The sequence below is a fragment of the Hypanus sabinus genome, unplaced genomic scaffold, assembly GCF_030144855.1.
Source record: "Hypanus sabinus isolate sHypSab1 unplaced genomic scaffold, sHypSab1.hap1 scaffold_259, whole genome shotgun sequence".
Classification (NCBI taxonomy): domain Eukaryota; kingdom Metazoa; phylum Chordata; class Chondrichthyes; order Myliobatiformes; family Dasyatidae; genus Hypanus; species Hypanus sabinus.
Genome location: NW_026780717.1, coordinates 253,200 through 275,366, shown reverse-complemented (window position 1 = coordinate 275,366; position 22,167 = coordinate 253,200). Strand labels below are relative to the sequence as shown.

Genomic DNA, 22,167 nt, shown 5'->3' with positions numbered 1-22,167 from the left:
CTGCGCAGGGGAACGGCTTCTCCCCATTGTGAATTCGCTGGTGTTTCCATAGGGTTGAAGAGTTACTGAATCTCTTCTCACAGATGGAGCAGGTGAACAGCCGCTCCTTGGTGTGAACTCGCTGGTGAGCCATTAGGTCAGATGACCGAGTGAATACTTTCCCATAACTTCAGCAGATGAACAACATCTGCTCGGTGTGGTGTGAACTGACTGGTGTGTCCACAGGTGGGAAAACCAACTGAATTCTTTATTACACACAAAACAGGAAAATGGCCTTGTCCAGTGTGAACTTGCTGATGTACCTTCAGTTGAGATGACTGAGTGAATCCATTCCCACTGTCTGAGCAGGTGAATGTCCTTTCTCCTGTGTAAAATGACAGGTTTGCTATTTGGTCAAATAACCAAGTGAATTCCTCCCCACAGTCTGAGCAGGAAGGATGATTGATGGTATCCCTTGCTCCACTTCTAAAATATCTAGACAGAAAGAACAAAACTTGTTTGTGATTCCCGGAGACAAATTCCTTCTCATTTTTAACCTGTGAAAAGATTTACAAAATCCATCAATGGGTGTAGGACAACATTTCAGATGAGATTACTTGAGTTGTCAAGGTTTGATCTGGTATCACACTGTTACAATGAGGTTGAAGCAAAGTTGGACAGAGAAATCATCTTCTGACTGGGCAGAGTGCTGGTATCTGGAATGACCCTGATGCTCTTCCTGTCTCTATAAGAATGGGGCATTTCTACCATCTCCAATCTGTACCTTGGCTCAGTTTGACTCTCTTCATTGGTATTATTCCCTGTTCCTGCAGAGCTGCATGGGTGCCTGGCCCCACAGTAACTGAAACACTCTCACTCTTTTATGTATTATTATGTTAAAGTGCCACAATTTTTAATGCCATATAAAAAATTCCTGCTGAGGTGAACTGTTGTTCCGCAGCTGTTAAAAGGACAGTGAATTTTTGTAATATTTCAGGTTCTTGTAGAAAAGTACAACACAGAAACAGGTCCTTTGGGCCATCTGGTTTGTGCTGAACTATTTAAATTGCCCACTCCCATACCTCTACCATCCAGGTACCTATACGAACCTCTTAAATGTTGAGATCGAGCTCGCATGCACCACTTGTGCTGGCCACTCATTCCACACCCAGGCAACTGTCTGTGTGAAGAAGTTTCCCTCGTGTTCCCCTTAACATTTCACCTTTCACCTTAACCCCTGGCCACTGGTTGTAGTCCCACCCCCATCTCAGTGGAGAAAGGCAGCTTGCATTAACTCTATCAATGCCTCTCTATCACAATCAAATCTCCCTCAATCTTCTACATTCCAACGAATAATGTCCTGACCCATTCAATCTTTCCTTATAACTCAAGTCCTCCAGACATGGCAACATCCTTGTGAATTTTCTCTAAAATCTCTGAACCTCTTTTAAATCTTTCCTGTAGGTAGGTGACCAAAACTGCACACAATACTCCAAATTAGGCCTCACCAATGTCTTCTACAAGTGAACATAAAATCCATCTATTGTCACTATTTGGTTTGTGAAGACCAATGGGCTAAAATATTTTTTTCCGTCACTATCTAACTGTCATACCACTTTCCATGAATTAATGACTTGTATTCCTAGGTCCCTTTCCTCTACAACACTCCTCCGTGCCCGACCAGTCACTGTGAAAGACCTCCCTTGGTAGGTCAGACCAAAGTGCAACAACTCACACTAGTCTGCATTAAATTCCATTTTCCATTTCTAAAACCATTTTCCCAGTGGGTTCAGATTGCACTGCAAGCCATGATAGTCTTCCTTGCTGTCCGTTACAACACCAGTCTTGGTGTCATCCACAAATTTGCTGATCCAGTTAACCACACTATCATCCAGATTACTAAGATAGATGACAAACAACAACAGATCCAGCACTGATCCCTGTGGCTCACCACTAGTCACATGCCCCCAGTCAGAAAGGCAACCATCAGCTACCACACTCTGGCTTCTCCCAAAGACAGAGTCTCATCCAATTTACTATCTCATCCTGAATGCTGAGTGACTAAACCTTCTTGACCAACTTCTCATATGAGACTTTGTCAAGTGCCTTGCTAAAGTCCACGTAGACAACATCCACTGCCTTGTCTTCAACCACTTTCCTGATAACTTCCTCGAGAGACTCTATAAGATTGGTTAGACATGACCTCCTATGCTCAAAGTCATGCTGTCTATCCTTAATCAGTCCACATCTATCCAAATACTTATATATCCGGTTCCTACACATATGTCACAATGACTTTTCCACTACTGTTGTCAAGCTCACCAATATAAAATTTCCTAGCTTAATTTTAGAGTCTTTCTTGAACAGCTGAACAACATTGGCGTCCTCCAATCCTCCAGTATCTCAGCTGTCACTAAGGATGAGTTAAATATCTGTGCTTGGACCCCGACAATTTCTGCACTTGTCTTCCGCAGGGTCCTAGTGAACAACTTGCCAAGCCCTGGGGATTTATCCACGCTAATTTGCCTTAAGACAGCAAAAACCTCCACCTCTGTAATCTGTACAGGGTCCATGAAGTTGATGCTGCTTTGCCTCACTTCTACAGACTCTGTGTCCATCTCCTGAGTCAATACGGATGCTAAACTACTATTTAAAACCTCCCCCATCTATTTTGTCTCCCGTACAGATTACCATTCTGATCGTCCAGAGTGCGCATGTTTCTGTTCTGACCTTCTCCATGTTTCTGTGACAGAGAAGCTGGCCACACTTGACTGGAAGGGGAATCTGGTAGGAGTGACGATGGAGCAGCAATGGCTGGAGTTTCTGGGAGCAACTCGGGAGCTGAGTGATAGACACATCCCAAAGAATTGGAAGCATTGGAAAGGCAGGAGGACACAACCGTGGCTGAAATGAGAAGCCAAAGCCAACATAAAATCCAAAGAGAGGGAAAACAAAAGAGCAGAAACTATTGGGAAGCTTTTAGAAACCAAGAGAAGACAACTGAAAACATTGTCGGATGAGCTTACGGTGTGGAATGATGATATTGTAGCACCCAACAGTCTGAGGCATTGAGAGGAACAAAATACCCTTGGCCTCGATATCTCTTGAAAACCAAGGTTCCCTGTACCAGTTATCTTTCAACTTTCAGTTTTGCAGGCACGTACAAACTCTTCATCATCAAAATTTCACTTCTGAAGTGCTCCCCCTCACCAACTAATTATGCTAATTATCATAAATCATCAAATTAGTAAAATTATAAATTAGCAAATTATCATAATTTGCCACGAAACAGCCTGTTCCAATCCACACTTGTCAGATCTTTTCTGACACCTTCAAAGTTGACCTTTCTCCAATTTAGAATCTCAACCCATGGTCCAGACCTCTCTTTTTCCATATTTACTTTCAATCTCTTGGCATTATGATAACTAATTTCTGTCAACAGCCCCGGATCATTTCCTAACAGCTTATTGCATACTTCTACATTGGGAATTCTACTTCCCAATTAAGGACACATTTGACTAGTCTTTTTACGGATGGGAGTCTCAGACAATATATGGAAAATTAAAATCACTTAACATATCACCCTTTGTTTGTTAGCATGGTCTGTGATCACTGGAGAAAGATTTGTTCCTCTGTATCCCTCAGACTGTTGGCTGGAACCATGTCCCAGCAATGGCTACAATATCATAATACATGGTCCATACATGCTGGTTGTATGGTGGAAAAAAACACAACAGTGCCTCTTTCACCTCAGAGCATTGAGAAGTTTGAAATGGGGACCTAAATCCTAAGAACTTTCTGCAGGGTCACAATTAAGAGCATTGTGACTGGCTGTGTCACTGCCTGGTATGGGGACTGTACTTCCCTATATCGCAGGACTCTGCAGAGAGTGGTGCGGAGAGCCCAGTGCGTCTGTCGATGTGAACTTCTCACTATTCAGGGCTGTAAAGAGGACCTGAAGGGTCATTGTGGATCCCAGTCAACCCAACCACTAACTGCTCCAGCTGCTACCATCTGGGAAATGGTACCGCAGCATAAAAGCCAGGACCAACAGGCTCTGGGACAGCTTCTTCCACCAAGCCATCAGACTGATTAATTCATGCTGATACAACTGTATTTCTATGTTATGTTGACTGTCCTGTTGTACATAATGTTTATTATAAATTACCATAAATTGCATATTGCACATTTAGACAGACACATAATGTAAATATTTCTACTCCTCATGTATATGAAGGATATAAGTAATAAAGACAATTCAATTCAATTCTGCACCTCCATTATATGTTCTGTCATTCTGGCTCCCACCCTGCCTGCAACTTTAGTTTAACTCCCCCACCAGCACTTGCAAGCCTTACCACTGGGACGTTAGTCCCCTTCTAGTTATGTTCCCCTAACTATTGAACCCCCTAACACACCTTTGTCTTCCCTCTGCCAGATAATCCCTCCCCCAACAGTTTCTAAAGTGGCCCACCTGTTGTTGTGTGGGATGGCCTCAAAAGTACTCTGTGATGGCTATTTAACCTCATTCCACTTCCTGACTCTCACCCAGTTTCCTATGTCCTGCATCTCGGTGTAAAACACCTCTCATCCTGTCATATTTTTCACCTTCTCCGACTCCCGGCTGAACCAGAATTTATCCATTTTAAGTTCCAACTCCTCAAAGTGCAGGGTTACAAGCTGTAGCTGGATGCACATCTTGTAGGTGAGGGCATCAGGGACACTGGAGGTCTCCCCACCTTCCCACCAATGTCCCCTCCAATTTGTAATCACCAGTGTGCACAAAAACCTTGTGCTGTGCAAATTTTTGCCCAGTGACAACAATATGTGCACAGTGAATTTTATATAGAGAGATATTCATTTCTACAGCTATCAAGTCACTGTCAACAAGCACTTTGATCTCCTCTGGGTTTCACTGACTTCATCCGCACTCTCACACAACCAATGTAACAGGCCTGTAGCAGTACTGAAGGATTTTCTCGCCAGTGCTTTTGCACACCATATATACATTGGCAGGCAATAGTTTGGGCACCCCAGTCAAAATTTCTGTTATTCTGAATAGTTAACTGAGTGGAAGATGAACTGATCTCCAAAAGTCATAAAGTTAAAGATGAAACATTATTTTCAAAATTTTATGCAAGATTGGTGAATTATTTTTGTTTTTAAAATTTCAGAGTGGAAAAAAATATGAAAGGAACACCATGCAAAAGTTTGGGAACCCCAAGAGATTTGAGATTTGTCAAATAACCTTTAGCAATGTCTCAGACCTTAATCAGCTTGTCAGGGCTATGGCTTGTTCACAAACTTCGTTAGGAAAAGCCAGGTGTTGCAACTTTCAATGCTTAAGAAGTACCCTGACTCCACAAACCTTGTCCCAACAATCGTAGCCATGGGCTCCTCTAAACCCCTGCCTAGCACTCTGAAAATTAAAATACATGATGCCCACAAAGAAGGAGAAGACTATAAGAAGATAGCAAAGTTTTTTCAGGAAGCCATTTCCTCAATTCGTAATGTACTTAAGAAATGGCAGTTAACAGTAACAGTGGAGGTCCAAAAGACCAAGAAATCCTTCTGAGAGAACTGCTCGTAGGACTGCTAGAAAGGGAAATCAAAACCCCCATTTGTCTGTAAAAGACCTTCAGGAATATTTAGCAGACTCTGGAGTGGTGGTGCACTGTTCTACTACACAATGACACCTGCACAAATATGACATTCATGGAAGAGTCATCAGAAGAAAACCTTTCCTGCATCTTCACCACAAAATACAGCGTCAGTAATTTGCAAAGGAACATCTAAACAAGCCTTTTGCATTTTGCAAACAAGTCCCGATGAAGTTAAAAAAGAACTTTTTGGCCACAATGCGCAAAGGTATGTTTGGAGAAAAAAGTTTTATTTTGAAACTGTAAATGATGGATTTAAGAGTGTAATCTTGCTTAAAATATTAAAGAATGTGTCATCTTTAACTTTATGCCTTTTGGAAATCAGGTCATTGTTTTACTCGCTTAGCTATTTACAGGAATAGAAATTTTGACCAGGGGGGCCCAGACTTTTGCATGTCACTGTATGCAATTTTCTTCCTAAATGATGCTTTAAAAAGTCGGACTTCCAAATATCACTCCACTTCCAACCACTTACAAATTATCCAGCAACTTTTGCATCACCACAATACACACAGGTACAACCAGTTTCTGTATTTTACATAAATATTTCTCCTGAACCCTCCCTCAAGAGACGGACGGTGATGAACTCGGTGATGACAATGCCAATGAATATGAAGGGAAGGACAGTAGTCTGTCTCATTGGAGTCTGGCACATTTGTGATGTGAAAGCTGCTTGTTTCCCAGGGCACAGTTGTTTGATATCATTATGTACCCAGAGAGAATGGGTAAAAACATATCCTCACGGGTAGGAAACTCCACAACAAGAGCAGGCAGAACAAGCAACACACACAAAATGCTGGAGGAACTCAGCAGGCCGGGCAGCATCTATGGGAAAGAGTACTAATGCTGAGTTCCTCCGGCATTCTGTGTGTGTTGCTTGGATTTACAGCAGCTGCAGATTTTCTCTTGCTGCGGTTGGAGATAGAGCAAAGGTGATTTTCTCAGCAGCTGATAGAAAGATTTTGTTCTCTTTTTCCGAGTACCTAATCCTTGCATTCAGATAGCTGGAGCTCAGCTCTGTCTGTGAGATCTATCTGCTCCCATTCCCTGATTAGCCGGAAGCTCCCCGGGGTCCGTGTACGGATCGTGGGGCTGAGAGAGAGGAAAAAGACCTGCCTGTGCCGAGTTTGCGGGCCACAGTCTCCAGTTCTCACAGCAATTGTCACTCAATTAAAGTCGAAAAAGTCCTTACCTTTCCGCTCCTCCCGACATTTTGTATACGGCGCGCATGCGTAGTTATCGGAGACGGCAGCAACCCTGCGCCTGCGCATTTGATCGGTGCTTCAAACGACAGCGAAATTTTAAATGCGCGGCTTCATGGGTAATCATGGTGCATTAAAAATTTCAGCCAGCACCTGTTCCATGTCCATATCTCAGGTATTTTTTGTGTGTAGAAAACTCTGCGACTTTCTTAACGCAAAAAACCGCTCCCATAAACGATACACTCAATATCAACAGGCATTTCGTGTATCTCATACCAAAGTCCAATCCTCTTACAAATGCAGATCTGAAACAAAAGAGATTCTGCATTTGCTGGAAATACAAAGACGCACACAAAATGCTGAAGGAGCTCTGCAGTTCAGGCAGCAACTAAGCAGAGGAGTAGGGGCTAAAGGGGCTCGGAATAAATGCGGCCCATTTATTCCTCTCCACATTTGCTGCCTGATCTGTTGATAACCTGCAAAGTTTTGTAGAAATTAACCATTTTGTTTTTCAATTAACCAGTTTCCAAATGTTTCTCATCTTTCATTCACAGCCACATCCTGCTGGTCTGGCTCCTCTTCCTCCTCCTGCTCGTAACCTCCAGACCCCATCTCTTTCCAGAGCCCCTGAGCCATGATTGGAGCTGGCAACTCTTTGGTTTCTGACTCTGCTCCATCGAAGGTTCACTCCCTAGTCTGCTGTCAGGCTTAAGAAGTGCATTGTAACAACCCAGCTGTCTGAAGCACAGTCCTCTGAAATTGGTGAAAATGACACAAAATTTGAAAAGAGCAGGGAAAAGGGAGTTTAACCACCTTAGTCCAGAGCCCTGGGGAAGGTCAAATACTCAGCGATCTCATCGAGATATTTAGCCTGGGGAAAATCATGCAGGAAATTCATGCAGGTGTATAAGGTGATGAGAGGCATTGATTGTGTGAAAAGTCAGAGGCTTTTTTCCCCCAGGGCTGAGATGGCTAACACGTGGAAGGCATAGTTACGTACACAACGCTGGAAGAACTCATCAGGTCAGGCAGCATCCGTGAGAAAGGTGTAGCCAACGTTTCGGGCCGAGACCCTTCATCAGGAATGGAGGGGGGGGGAAGAGAGGGCCGAAGCCCAGTAATAGAGATGGGGAGGGGGAAGGGCTACAGGTGCCAGTGGAAAACCAATCAGAGGAAAGATAAAGGGGGAGGGGATAAGCATGAAAAGGGGGGATGGCATAGTTAAGGTGCTTGGAAGTAGCTCAAGGGAGATGTCAGTGATATATTTTTTATACAGATAACGGTGGGTGTGTGGACTGCACTACCAGCGACGGCGGTAGAGACGGGTACAATAGAGTCTTTTAAGAGACTCTTAGAGGTACATGGAGCTTAGGAAAATAGAGGGTTCTGTGGTAGGGTAATTCCAGGCGTTTTCTAGAGTAGGTTTCATGGTCGGAACAGCATTGTGGGCCGAAGGGCCTGTAATTTGCTGCAGATTTCGCTGATTCTAAGAAACTCAAGGGAAATCTCTTCTCCCACGGAGCGGTGACAAGTTGCAACAGGGAGAGTGAGAGATAAATTTTAAAATAATGATATGGAACAGAAAACTGGGCAGGGAGCAGATGGACCGAGTGGCCTCTCTAGTGTACATTGTGAGTTTGGCAGTGACAATAAGTACCTGCGACACGGGATTTGATACAGAACTGATTTATCTTTCACAGATCCACAATATTAAACACCAGTCCAGTTTAAGGCTAACATCAGCAGAACAGACTCCTCCAATGCTCAGTGACCAGGGTTCAGTCCTGGGTGCGATGAGCAGCCGCAAGAACTGCAGAATCTGACAGTAACAGTCCCTCATGAACCTGCAGCTGCCTTCAGTCACCGCGATGGTTAAACTTTTAACACGGAGCTGATTTGAACTTCCTCCCTGATGTGAAGTTGCTGGTATTGCAGCAGCTGGGATGATTGAGTGAAACTCTTTTCTCACTCCGGACAGAAATGTGGCCTCTATTTACACGGATGCGGCCCAGCCTGCTGAGTTCCTCCAGCGTCTTGTACGTGTTGCTTTCCCCACAGCACCTGCAGTCTACTTTGTGTCCAAGCTCTGGTGAACTGAGAGATACAGCAGATCTAACGTGCTGTTGTGTTTGTGATTCCCATACACAAATCCTTTGAATTTTGTACACTGTTAAAGGTTTATAAAGCACGTCAGTTGGTGAAGGACAGCATTTCAACTGAAATTATTTCAGTCTCCATGGTGCCTACTGATAGAAACACTGTCACAGCTCAAAACAATTTAGAGGAACAAGATTTCATCTTCTAACTGGCCACAGTTCCGGCATCAGGCACAATATCAAACTCTCTGCTTCCCTCTCTGTATCAAAATGGATCATTCCTCCCCTACATCAGTCTGTGACTTGGCTCAGTCTGTCTGTCTCCTTCGCATTCTGAGCATGCGCCACACACCCACTGAGATCACATTTTATTTACACGGCTGTGACTAGAGACTTTCTGATTATTATGTCCCTCCCGGCATTCGACGGTGGTAAACTCAGAGTCAGCAATGGTATTGACCCTCAGGAGTAGGTGATTAGGCTTTTTCGTTGTAGATCAGTAAACTGCCGGTAGTGTGTGTCTGGATGAGTGGGTCGTTTTCAGACTGGAAGGAGGTAGCGTTTGGAGTACCCCAGAGATCAGTCCCTGACCACAGTTGTTCACAGTTTAATGTCCTGGCGGAGGCAGCGAGATGTGAGATGTCCCAGTCTGCTGGTGAGGCAGAAAGAGTGGAGTTGGGGGAGGGGAGGCCATTCACATGCAATTTCGTAGCTTTGCAATCTGTTCATAATGCACTGTGGGGCTGCAGTGGCGGGTTCCAATCTGCGAATTAATCAATGTTGACTACACTACTTCGATCGGCCGAATCCCAAACAATAACAAAACAGCCTACAGAGAAGAAGTCTTCACCCAGACACAGTGGTGTCAAGAAAACAACCTCATTGTGACAAACAAAGGAGCTGGTTGTGGATTATAGGAGGAATGGAGACAGGGAGCAAATTCAACATTTATAAGTCTGTTATTGACACAAAATGCACATTTTAATATTGATCATGACAGTGTATTTTAAATATTGTTAATGACATAAAACATATTTTTATAGATTGTTACGGACAGAGAATCGTATAATTTGTGTTCCGTGTGTTATCTGAATGTACTTACTTGCCTGTGATGCTGTCACAAGTACTGTGATGCTGTACCTGTACCTTCCCGTACTTGTGCACTTGGCAATAAATTCAACAGGACCTGAGAAATCTCAATGAGATTTAATTAGTGATGATCATCTTGGCAGCTCGGTAGATCGAATGTATGAGACAATACACTGTTAAATGCAAAATTCTGAACAGTGTTGATGATCAGAGGGTTTTGAGACTCCAAGTTCATCGCTCCCTGAAAGAGACTGCACAAATTGATCAGGTGGTTAAGAAAGCAAATGGCGTGGTTGTCTTTATTAGTTGAAGCACTGAGTTCAAAAGTCGGGAAGTTGTGTTGCGGCTGTTACGAGCCTGCGGTCGTACTGTGACTGTTTCTTTAAGAGCGCCGGCGTGAGGAGGCGGGACTATGACGTCAGTCACAGGCTGACAGCGCTGACTGTGGACTGAACCATAAGAGAGAGAGAGCGATCTGCAGACAGGCAGTCGGCCAGTCTAAAGAGAGAGAGAGACTGGAAAAGCTGATCGCTTCAGTTAGTCGCAGCTGAGGCTTGGAACTCTTCTATGTCCACAAGAGTGGGTTGATCATCGGTACACGGAAACACAACGAATGTGTGTGGCTGTCACTTCGTGTAATCCATAGGAGCGGAGTTTGGAATATCTTGTATTAACCCTTGCCTGGGTATGTTGTGTGGTAACCCCTGGAACACGGTATTCCTGTGACAGGTCACTTTCGCTGATAACTCGTATGTGGACGGATTCAGCGGATAAGAACTTCGACGGAGTTATTTTGAAGTAACGGCATTTTCTCTACATTTCACCCTGGTTTACAAATATCTCTCTCCCATCATTTTTTCCGTGGATTATTGAATTTTCCTGCTTTACCATCTCAAGACTCTAAGCTTTGTTCCCTCGGTCTCCATAGTCTGGGAGTTATAATTACGCATATATACACATAACACTGTTAACTTTCCTTTATTTCGTGAAATTACAATATTATAAGTAGATAATAATAAACAGAGTGTTTTAACCATCAAAACCAGACTCCAGTGTGAACTCTATTGCTGCCGGTTCGTTTCTAAAACGTTTCAGTTCGTAACACAGTTTTATAAAACTAGTTAGACCAGGTCTGGAGTGTTTCATACAGTTCTGGTCGCCCCCATTCTCGGAAGGATGTCGGGGCTTTGGAGAGGGCGCAGAAGAGGTTTACCAGGACACTGCCTGGATTAGAGGGCATGAGCTATAACGAGAGGCTGGACAAACTTGTGTTGTTTTCTCCAGAGCGGCGCAGGCTGGGGTGAGACTGGATGGGCGTTTATAAGATTACGAGAGGAATAGATAGAGTGGACAGACGATATTTTTTTCCTGGGAGTTGAAATGTCTAACACATTTAAATTGGAAGCAGTTGTGAGCGGCAAGTTTGCTTCTTTCCACAGAGTAGTGGGTAACAGGAGTCACTGCCAGCGGTGGGAGACCAAACCGGTCACGTGATTCCGGTTCCTGCTGACGTTTTTCCGCAGATCTGCAGCATCTGCGGATCACTGCTCTCCGTGTCCGTGTAGCTTCATCTTTCCCCGTTCAGACAAGGCAGTGAGATCCGGTTCTGTCACGTCCTCTCATTGTGGTGGAGAATATGTTTTTTTCTGCAATATTCTCAGCATATTTCATTCCACTGTTTTTATCTGCTGAAGTGCGGCCGATGTTTCTGGGTGTCTGACCCATTTATGTGAGGATTTGGCCTTTTCTATTTCTTTGAGCTTCTCATAAATGTGTACAGTTCAGTTGAGCTTCGCTCCACTACTTCCAAAGCAACAACCCGGTCAGTCAAACAGTCGGCACAATTAAAATAGTTTATTACATTTTTTTTCATTTTGTACTATTTATATAATTTAACTGTAATATTTATATTCTTATATTAAATCAGAATTGTTAAAATCCATCGTTATGAATTAGGTTCTACTGCCGCCGCAGGAACAACACATTTCATGACACATGCCGGTGTTATTAAACCTGATTCTGATATTAATATGGGAGACGCAACACCGGTCACCTGATCCCAGTTACCGCAGATCGTAATGAGAGATTGAAGCCTTTTCTATTCATTTGCATTCCACAGAAGTGACAACAGTTCAGTTTCCTTCTGAGTTTCCAAAGCAGAAGCTCAGTCTGTCTAATATCTCCACACAATTAAAATGGGGAATTGGTTTATTCTCATCAGGTACTGAACTTCCAGTGAAAATCTTGCCTGACGCATCATCCACACAGATCGATACATTACAAAAGTACATTAAACTGATATACGACAAACCAATGAACTGTAGCAAATCATTCTGGCTGCAGAGAAAGTGCAGTGCAGATAGACATATGGTGCAGGGTCACGTCGAGTTACATTGTGAGGTCGAGTCCATTTTATCATTCATTTGGCTTGTAACCACAGACAGGAAGCCGTCCTTGAGCTTGTCATTCCTAAGAACTGCAGCTCTTCTTTTTTCTCACTTTCTCGCGGCACTGGACAGGGATGTCCATTAAGCCCTTTATTACTTAATTTTGTATTGGAGCCTTTAGCTATAACACTATGTGAAGCTAAAAGTATTAATGGTGTCTCTATGAATGGAACCATACATAAGATTTCTCTTTATGCAGATGATCTTTTGGTTTTTATTTCAAATCCTGTGGAATCAATTCCTAATCTTTTGGAAACACTTAAAAGATTTCAGTAAAGTTTCAGAATATAAACTTAACTTGAATAAAAGCGAATTGTTTCCATTAAATGTCCCTGTTAGTACATATGATGATATTCCTTTTAGAATTGTTAATACATTTAGAAATTTAGGTATTATAATTACTAAGAAATATAAAGATCTCTATGAAGCGAATGTCGTTCCTTTAATAGACTCCATGAAACAACTTTTGATTTTTATATATTTTCCAAAATATACCTATCTTTTTAACTAAAAAAAAGTCGACCAAATTGACTCTCTTATTTCTTCCTTTATTTGGAACAATGAGAGACCAAGAATTAATAAGTATCATTTACAAAAATCTAAAAAAGATGCTGGACTTGCACTTCCTAATTTCAGACTGTATTATTGGGCTGTGAATATTAGACAATTATGTCTTTGTTTATATTGGCTTGATAAGAACCAAAAACCATTCTGGGTTAATTCGGAATTTAGATGATGGTCAAACGTCTTGCTCAGGGGTTTGATTTGCTATGAGTGATGAACAGACCTGATGGACAATGGGGTACAGAGTTAACAACCCCCTCCTGAGAACCATAAACTATTACTGTTGCTATGCTGACCATGAGAAAGAGAGACGGAAAAACATGTAAGAACATCGGCGACATATAAGGGAGAGGGGGAAATTGCTGATTAACCGTGTTGTGACTCCTTTTTGAATTATTTACTGTTTCGCTGCAAGGACAATAGTTTGCTCATAAACGTTCCTCAGTGGACTGAAGGAGTGGCCTTATTTGATGGACACGGTCATTCAGAATTGATGGATAGTTGAGTCCCCGTGAGTAGGCATAAAAAGACAGGTCTTAAGAGACACCCTTCAGACACACCAGTTGGACACTGACTGAGTATTGGATCCCACATGAAAGGTGGGGGCTTCTGAGACCGAACCAGGAGATTCGTCAGAAAAGCTCACAGTGTAAAATCAGAGCCGGTGGGGACTTGTGTCTGTGTTCACTCATGCCAGAGTGACGAGTCACCCACAGAAGAACGGTCTAGCTGAAGGACGGAGAGGTCATAACTGAATGACCACAAAGATACGACGAATTAAGAAAGCAAAGGAAGGTTTGCATGACTGTAGCTGTTACATCTCTCTCTCTCTCTCTCTCTCTCTCTCTCTCTCTCTCTCTCTCTCTCTCTCTCTCTCTCTCTCTCTCTCTCTCTCTCCAAAGATTACAATACAACCACCATAACTACATCAGCACTTATGAACTGAACTGAACTTGGTACTTTTCTATGACAATTTACTTACCCTTAGACATCGATAGAGCTTCTTTATTATTGACTATTATTATTCCTACACTTTTAGGTTTATTACTACTAACTTGTTTTATATATATATATTTGCATTATTGATATGGTTTTGCTTATTTTTTTATTAATAAACACCTTTAGTTTGGTACCACCAGACTCCAACGAATTCTTCTTTCTCTGCTGGTTAGACACCCAGTTACAGGGTACATAACAGATTCCTAATGGATTTTTTCCCTTTTTTTGTAGTTAATGTTTTGTTTTCGGAATTAGATGGTTTTTTCCCCCTCCTATATATATATATATATATATATATATATAGAATTTCCATTTTTATATTTTACGATCAGTTTTTTCCAGCTTTCTTAATTGTATAAATATTAATCTATTGAAGTTTGGTATCATTTTATAGCTGTATAATATTGTACCAATAAAAAGATTCTAAGAATGAAAAAATGAATATGACAGAACAATAACTGTAACAAAGCATTATGACTGCAGAGAAAGCGCAGTGCATATAGACATATGGTGCAGGGTCACGTCGAGTTACATTGTGAGGCCGAGTCCATTTTATCATTCATTTGGATTATGACCACAGACAGGAAGCCGTCCTTGAGCCGGGTAGTTCGCGCTTTAAGGCTTTTGTATCTCTTCCCCGATGGGGGAGCGGGTTTGCAGCAAGGATGCCCAGGTTGTGAGGGTCCTTGAGTACATGGCCTGCTTTTCCGAGGCAGGGGAAGTGTAGGAAGAGTCCATGGAGTGGAGGCTTTTTTCTCTGATGTTCTCTGCTCTCCAAAGTTCTCTGCAGTTCCTTGCAGTCATGGGCAGAGCAGTAGCCATACGAAGGCGTGAAGTATCGACAAGAAGCTCAGAGACCTCGGCCTTCACCCTGCCTTGTGTAGCTGGATTCTGTCAGATCGCCGGCAGGTAGTAAGAGTGGGCTCCCTCACCTCTGTCTCTCGGACCCTCAGGACACATAACCCACAGGAATGTCTCATTGGCCCCCTCTTTACTTTCTGTGCACCCATGACTTGTGTTGCCACACTCAGCTCCAATCTGCTGACAGCAGTACATTGATTGGCCTAATCTCAAATAATAACTTTCAATCAAATTCCTCCTGTCATGGCTCGGTCCAAACAAACTAATCTCCTTCTTCAGGAGATTAGTCAGAGGAAGAGCGATAGCAGCAAAGTTCTTACAGAAGTTACGATAATATGCATCCTTTCCCAGAAAACTTCTAAGAGCCTTCTTAGCAGTCAGAATAGGAACTTGAGAAATTGCCTGGTCTTTTGCCCGAACAGGAGCCAACTTGCTTTGTCCTACAACATAGCCAAGACAGGTCACAGTGGCATGGCCAAATTCACTCATAGCTAAGTTAACTGTAAGGCTGGCCTGTGAAAACCTGTCAAACAGTTTTTCTACTGCAGAGATATGCTCTTCCCAGGTGTCACTCCCTGTGACTAAGTCATCAATATAGGCATCTGTGTGTTCTAATCCTCGAATTACAAAATCAATCATTCCCTGGAATGTTCCTGGAGCATTTTTCCTTCCAAAAGGCAAAACATTGTATTCATACAACCCAGATGGTGTCGCAAATGCAGAAATTTCTCTACCTCTGTCCATCAATGGAACACACCAATATACTTTCAACAGATCAATCTTTGTAAGAAATTATCTATTCCAACCTTATCGATGCAATCATCTACCCTTGGGATAGGATAGGCATCTGTTTTTGTTACTGAATTTACCTTCCTATAATCAGTGCAAAATCTAACTCTACCGTCAGGTTTGGGCACAATAACGCAGGGTGATCTCCAATCTGATGCTGAAGGACTAATAATACTATTTTTCAGCATATATTCAATTCCTTGCTCAGCCAATTTACACTTTTCTACGTTCATGCAATATGGGTGTTTAATCGGTTTGGCTTGACCAATATCTACATCCTGTACTGCAACCGTGGTTTGCTTGGGAACATCGGGAAATCAATCTTCAGAATTAATTCCTTCAGCTGTTGTTGTTGCTTTGCTGCAGCTGAGCCAACTTGTTATGAATGTTTTCTGGAACAACTGAGTTCATTAGCCTAACTGGGACCACGTTTGTCTTGTGAAAATTCCCAGACGAGTCGATTGTTTCATTCTCAGGGTTACCAGATCCATATGTTTTGACAACAACACTCACAGATGGTGCCTGCTTGTCAAAATAAGGCTTTATCATATCTATGTGTACTACCTGTGTTAGTTTACGTCGGTCGGGTGTTTTAATAACATAATTCACATCATTAATTTGAGAGACTATTTCATACGGTCTATTGAATTTCGCCTGAATGCAGGTATAAACCACAGTGGGGCCACAGTTTACCCACAGCTTGACAAATGTGACAGGTTCTGCAAAAGGTCACAACATCTTTCCTCAAATTAGGCCAGTAGAATTATTTCATAATCCTGTTTGCAGTTTTATTCACTCCAAAATGTTGATCTAAGGGCATACTGTGGGCCACAATAAAACTTCAGTCCTATAAACTTTAGGAACAACAACTTAGTGAACAATTGTCTATTCCTCACTCGCTGGAATAGCAGGAGGCCCTCACATCCTCATTAACACTCCGTCCTTGAGATAATACCCTCCTGGCACTTTCTTAATCTCATCATCTGACAGAGTTGTTTCTTTTAAAGCTTCAGTCTAAGGTTCTCAGTTCTGTTCTGCTATAAACTCCTTCCTAGGCTGGCATAAATCTTCCTCATTAGACTTACTACCTGAATCCTGTTGAAACAATGAAAACAGAAAAGTCCCTGACAAGTCATCATAACCTGAATCCCGATTTTGGCTATCATGGGCATCAGAATCATGCTGCACAGAACCATCTGCGTCAGCAGACTTTTTAGCCATACTGCGAGTTCCTGCGCAGGAAGGATAAATGTTAAAATCCATCTGTGGGTCGTCAGTGGTCGGCTTAGTTGTCAACAGCACTGCAGGAACAACATTACCATCTGCCAGGTCATTCCCTAACAGCAAAGTAACATCTTCCATCGGTAAACTGGAGCACAATCCGATCTCAACAGGTCCCGAAACCAACCCTGACTGTAAAGTTACCTTGTACAACGGCACAGAAACCACACCGTTCCCAATGCCTTTAATAAGATTTACCTCACTAGTGTCAGACTCATCACCAAACTTTAGAACGCTGTCTAATATAAGTGACTTAGAAGCCCCAGTAACTCGAAGAATTTTCACTGGTAGCAGGGTTGACCCTTCCTTTACTAATACAAACCCATCAGACATAAAATGATCGAACACCTTCTTAACTCGGTCAGACCTCTCAGTCCGTAACTGAGCCTCAACAGAATGTTCAGAACCCTGTGGGTTTATAGGTGCTTCAACATACTGATCACAGGCATTCGGGACTGACTCCTTTTACTTTTCCTATCTGAGCTTCAACAGAATGTTCAGAACCCTGTGGGTTTAAAGGTGCTTCAACATACTGAACACAGGCATTTGGGACTGCCTCCTTTTCCCTTTTCTTCCCCAGGAAGGAACAATTAGCCATCAAATGACCAGCTTTCTTACAATAGTAACAAGGAAGACCAGAATATGTCTCCTTCAACTGTTTCCCTTCATCATTACTCTTTTCACTAGTTCCAGCTTTAATTTCTGGTTTGCCCTGGTTATCCCTGCTACTCTTTTGGAAGCTCGTACTCTGGGTGAATTTGACCTTGTGGGTTAAAGCAAACATCTACTAATCCGGCAAACTCCTGCAAAGTGGCAGCATCCTTTTCATCTGAATACGCTGTATGTCATCAGGGACGCAGCCTTAGAATTAATCAATTAAAACCAACTCTTTCAAGCTGTTAAAATCATCATTTATATTTTTACATGTGCACCAGCGGGTAATACACACAAACTTCTCATAAGCAAATTCCATATACGTCCGGTTCCCAGATTTCCTCAAATTTCTGAACTTCTGCCTGTATTATTCTGGGACCAACTCGTAAGCTTTGAGCACAGCCTGTTTCACTATGTCATAATCAGCTGCTTCATCAACTATCAAAGCAGAATAGGTTTGCTGAGCCTTCCCCTTAATTACACGTTGGAAGAGAATAGGCCAACCCTCTTTTGACCACTTTAAATTCTGAGCAACCTTCTCAAAATGCTGCAAGTATTTATCAACATTTGCCTTGTCAAATGGAGGTACCAATTTAACTTCCCAACTGGCCTCAAACTTATCACTAGAGTCTAACGCTAGACCCCTTTGCTGCAATCTCTCTATCTTTTCCAGCTCGAACAGCCTCTGTCTTTCTGCTTCCTCCCTCTGTTTTTCTGCCTCTCCAGCCTTAAATTGCCTCTGCCTTTCCGCAGCCTCCATCTTTAATTTTTCTCACTTGTACTGGAGCTCACGATGTTTACTTTCAGGAAATACCTCCAACTCCTCCACTTTAAACACACCCTCAGATACATAATGTTCAGCTATTATCCTCTGCATCTGTGCCCTCCTCATTGTCAATTTCTCCTTAGAAAGTTTTAAGCTTCTAGCAAGACTCAACAACTCAATCGTTCTGGCGTCCTCCAATGCCTCAGAGGTTGGCGCTTCCACAAGCCTATCAGCATCCGCTGCTGATTTTCCACACGCAAATAAATCAAAAGGGATTTCCCCAAGTAAATCGATAATAAATCAATCAAAACGCCCCAAATTTGTTCATATTTCGGACGCAGGCCCCAATTTTATTAGGAACCATAAAACTTTAGAAACAAACCAGCAGCAATAGAGTTCACACTGGAGTCTGTTTTTTATGTAAAAACCACTCTCTTTATTAGTATGTACTTATTATATAGAAACTTGAGCAAGATAAACAAAAGTTCACAGAGTAATGTGTATATATGTGTGTAAATGTAACTCCCAAACTATTGAGATTAGGGGAATCGAGACTGGGAGTCCTGAGATGGTAAAGTATGAAAGTTCAGTTCATTCACGGAATAGGTGATGTGAGAGAGATGTTTGTAATCCAGGCTAAATGTCGAGAGAAGGCAATTATGTTCCACAGGTTCCACGGTGGTAAAGCGAGAGAACAGTTGCTGTAGATTTTATCCGTCGTTCCAAATCCACATACAAATTATCTTCGAAAATGACTTATCAAAAGGGGTACTGTCTTCAAGTGAATTACCACAACACACCCAGGCAAGGGTTAACACATCAGTGGTCTTCACAGGATATCCCAATCAGATCCACTCCTATGGATCAAACGAGGTGACAACCCCACATTCGATGTACATTATGTTGAATCAATAATTAACCCACCCTTGTGGGCATAGGAAAGTCACAAATAGTGACCCTTGGCCACTAGTTCCTTTGTGTTGACTGTTCCATTTCTCCTCCTTCGTTTCTGTCTGGCTCTGAGTGTCTGTGTCCTCGGTTAATATTAAACAAGCTGCGAGTCAGTCTCAGTCTCTCTCTCTCTCTCTCTCTCTCTCTCTCTCTCTCTCTCTCTCTCTCTCTCTCTCTCTCTCTCTCTCTCTCTCTCTCTCTCTCTCTCCTCTCTTCTCTCTCTCTCTCATATAAAATAACAGTCCACAGCAAACGATACCTAGGGATACTTAACAACATCCACTCCCCATTGTGAACTGACTGATGTGCCAGTAGTTGGGATGACTGAATGTATCCGTTCGCACATTCTTAGCAGCTGAACGGCCTCTCCCCTGTGTGAACTCGCTGATGACTATGAAGGCTGGATGACTGAATGAATCCCTTCCCACATTCCGAGCAGGTGAATGGCCTCTCCCCAGTGTGAACTCGCTGATGTCTCTGTAAGTGGGACGTCTGAGTGAATCTCTTCCCACATTCTGAGCAGGTGAACGGCTTCTCCCCAGTGTGAACACGTTGATGATTCTGTAGGTGGGATGACTCCCTGAATCTCTTCCCACATTCTGAGCAGGTGAATGGCCTCAACCCAGTGTGAACTCGCTGATGTCTCTGTAGGCTGGATGACTGAGTGAATCCCTTCCCACAGTCCGAGCAAGTGAATGGCTTCTCCCCAGTGTGAACTCGCTGATGTCTCTGCAGGTGGGATGACTGAGTGAATTCCTTCCAACATTCTGAGCAGGTGAACGGCTTCTCCCCAGTGTGAACTCGCTGATGACTCTGTAGGTGAGATGACTCAGTGAATCTCTTCCCACATTCTGAGCAGGTGAACGGCTTCTCCCCAGTGTGAACTCGCTGATGTACCAGTAAGTTGAATGACTTAGAGAATCTCTTACCACAGACGGAGCAGGAGAAGGGCTTATCCCTAGTGTGAATTCGCTGATGTCTCTGTAGGTGGGATGACTGAGTGAATCTCTTCCCACATTCTGAGCAGGTGAATGGCTTCTCCCCAGTGTGAACTCGCTGATGACTCTGTAGGCGGGATGACTCAGTGAATCTCTTCCCACAGACTGAGCAGGTGAATGGCTTCTCCCCAGTGTGAACTCGCTGATGATTCTGTAGGCGGGATGACTCAGTGAATCTCTTCCCACAGAATGAGCAGGTGAACGGCTTCTCTCCAGTGTGAGCTCGATGATGTACCAGTAAGTTGGATGACTTACTGAATCTCTTCCCACAGACGGAGCAGGTGAATGGCTTCTCGCCTGTGTGAACTCGCTGATGTGTCTGCAGGTTACATGACAGAGTGAATCTCTTCCCACATTCTGAGCAGGTGAACGGCCTCTCTCCAGTGTGAACACGCTGATGAATCTTTAGGGTGGATGACCGATTGAATCCCTTCCCACAGACGGAGCAGGTGAACGGCTTCTCCCCAGTGTGAACTCGCTGGTGTCTCTGTAGATGGGATGTGTGAGTGAATCCCTTTCCACATTCTGAGCAGGTGAATGACCTCTCCCCAGTGTGAACTCGCTGGTGTCTCTGTAAATGGGATGTGTGAGTGAATCCCTTCCCACATTCTGAGCAGGTGAACGGCTTTTCCCCAGTGTGAACTCGCTGATGACGCCGTAGGTTGGATGACTGAGTGAATCTCTTCCCACAGACTGAGCAGGTGAACGGCTTCTCCCCAGTGTGAACTCGTTGATGACTCTGCAGTTTGTATGAAAGAGTGAATCTCTTCCCACAGTCTGAGCAGATGAACGGCCTCTCTCCGGAGTGAACTCGCTGATGTCTCTGTAGGTTGGATGACTGAGTGAATCTCTTCCCACAAGTCGAGCAGGTGAATGGCCTCTCCCCAGTGTGAACTCGCAGGTGTTCAAGTAGGTAGAATGACCGAGTGAATCCCTTCCCACAGTCCGAGCAGGTGAACGGCTTCTCCCCAGTGTGAACTCGCTGATGACTTTCTAGTTTGGATGACTGAGTGAATCCCTTCCCACAGACTGAGCAGATGAACGGCTTCTCCCCAGTGTGAACTCGCTGGAGCGCCATTAGGTGAGATGACCGAGTAAATCCTTCCCCAAAAATTCAGCAGATGACCATCCTCTGCCCAATGGAAACTGACTGGTGTGTCCACAGGTGGAATGACCGACTGAATCCCTTCTCACACACAGAGCAGTTGAATGTCCTTTCCCAGTGTGAAATTGCTGATGTAGCTTCAATTGAGGTGACCGAGTGAATCCATTCCCATTGAGTGAGCAGGTGAACGGTCTTTCTCCTGTCGAAAATGACGGGCGTGCCAGTTGGTCAGATGACCTAGTTGATCCCTCCCCTCAGTCTGAGCAGGAAGGACGGTCGACTCCACTGTATAAATATCTGGATAGAGACAGCAAAACTGGCGTATCGTGTTTGAGATTCCTGGAGACAAATTCCTTTTCGTTTTTAACCTGTAAAAAGATTTACAAAATCAATCAATGGGCGTAGGAAAACATTTCATATGAGATCACTTCAGTTGCCAAGGTGTGATCTGACATCACACTGTTACATTGAGGTTCAACCCAAGTTGGACAGAGAAATCATCTCCTGACTGGGCACAGTGCTGGTATCTGGAATGACCATCAGACTGTCTGATGTCCTTCCTTTCTCTATAAGAATGGGGCATTTCTGCCATCTCCAATTCGTGACGTGGCTCAGTTTGACTCTCTCCATGGGTATTATCCCCATTTCCCACTGAGCTGCATGGGTTCCTGAAACACTGAAACACTCTCCCGGAATTAGACTTTGTTGACATGCAGCTGGGATTTT

General features: G+C 43.3%; 1 protein-coding gene and 1 pseudogene across 1 annotated transcript in view; one reads left to right on the top strand and one right to left on the bottom strand.

The window, feature by feature from the left end:
• The window catches only part of LOC132388053 (zinc finger protein 721-like), an 87,059-nt gene that overhangs the window by 19,618 nt on the left and 45,274 nt on the right, over positions 1 to 22,167 (top strand). The window lies entirely within an intron of this gene.
• Positions 1 to 22,167, bottom strand: part of LOC132388051 (zinc finger protein 850-like) — a 45,890-nt pseudogene that overhangs the window by 13,150 nt on the left and 10,573 nt on the right.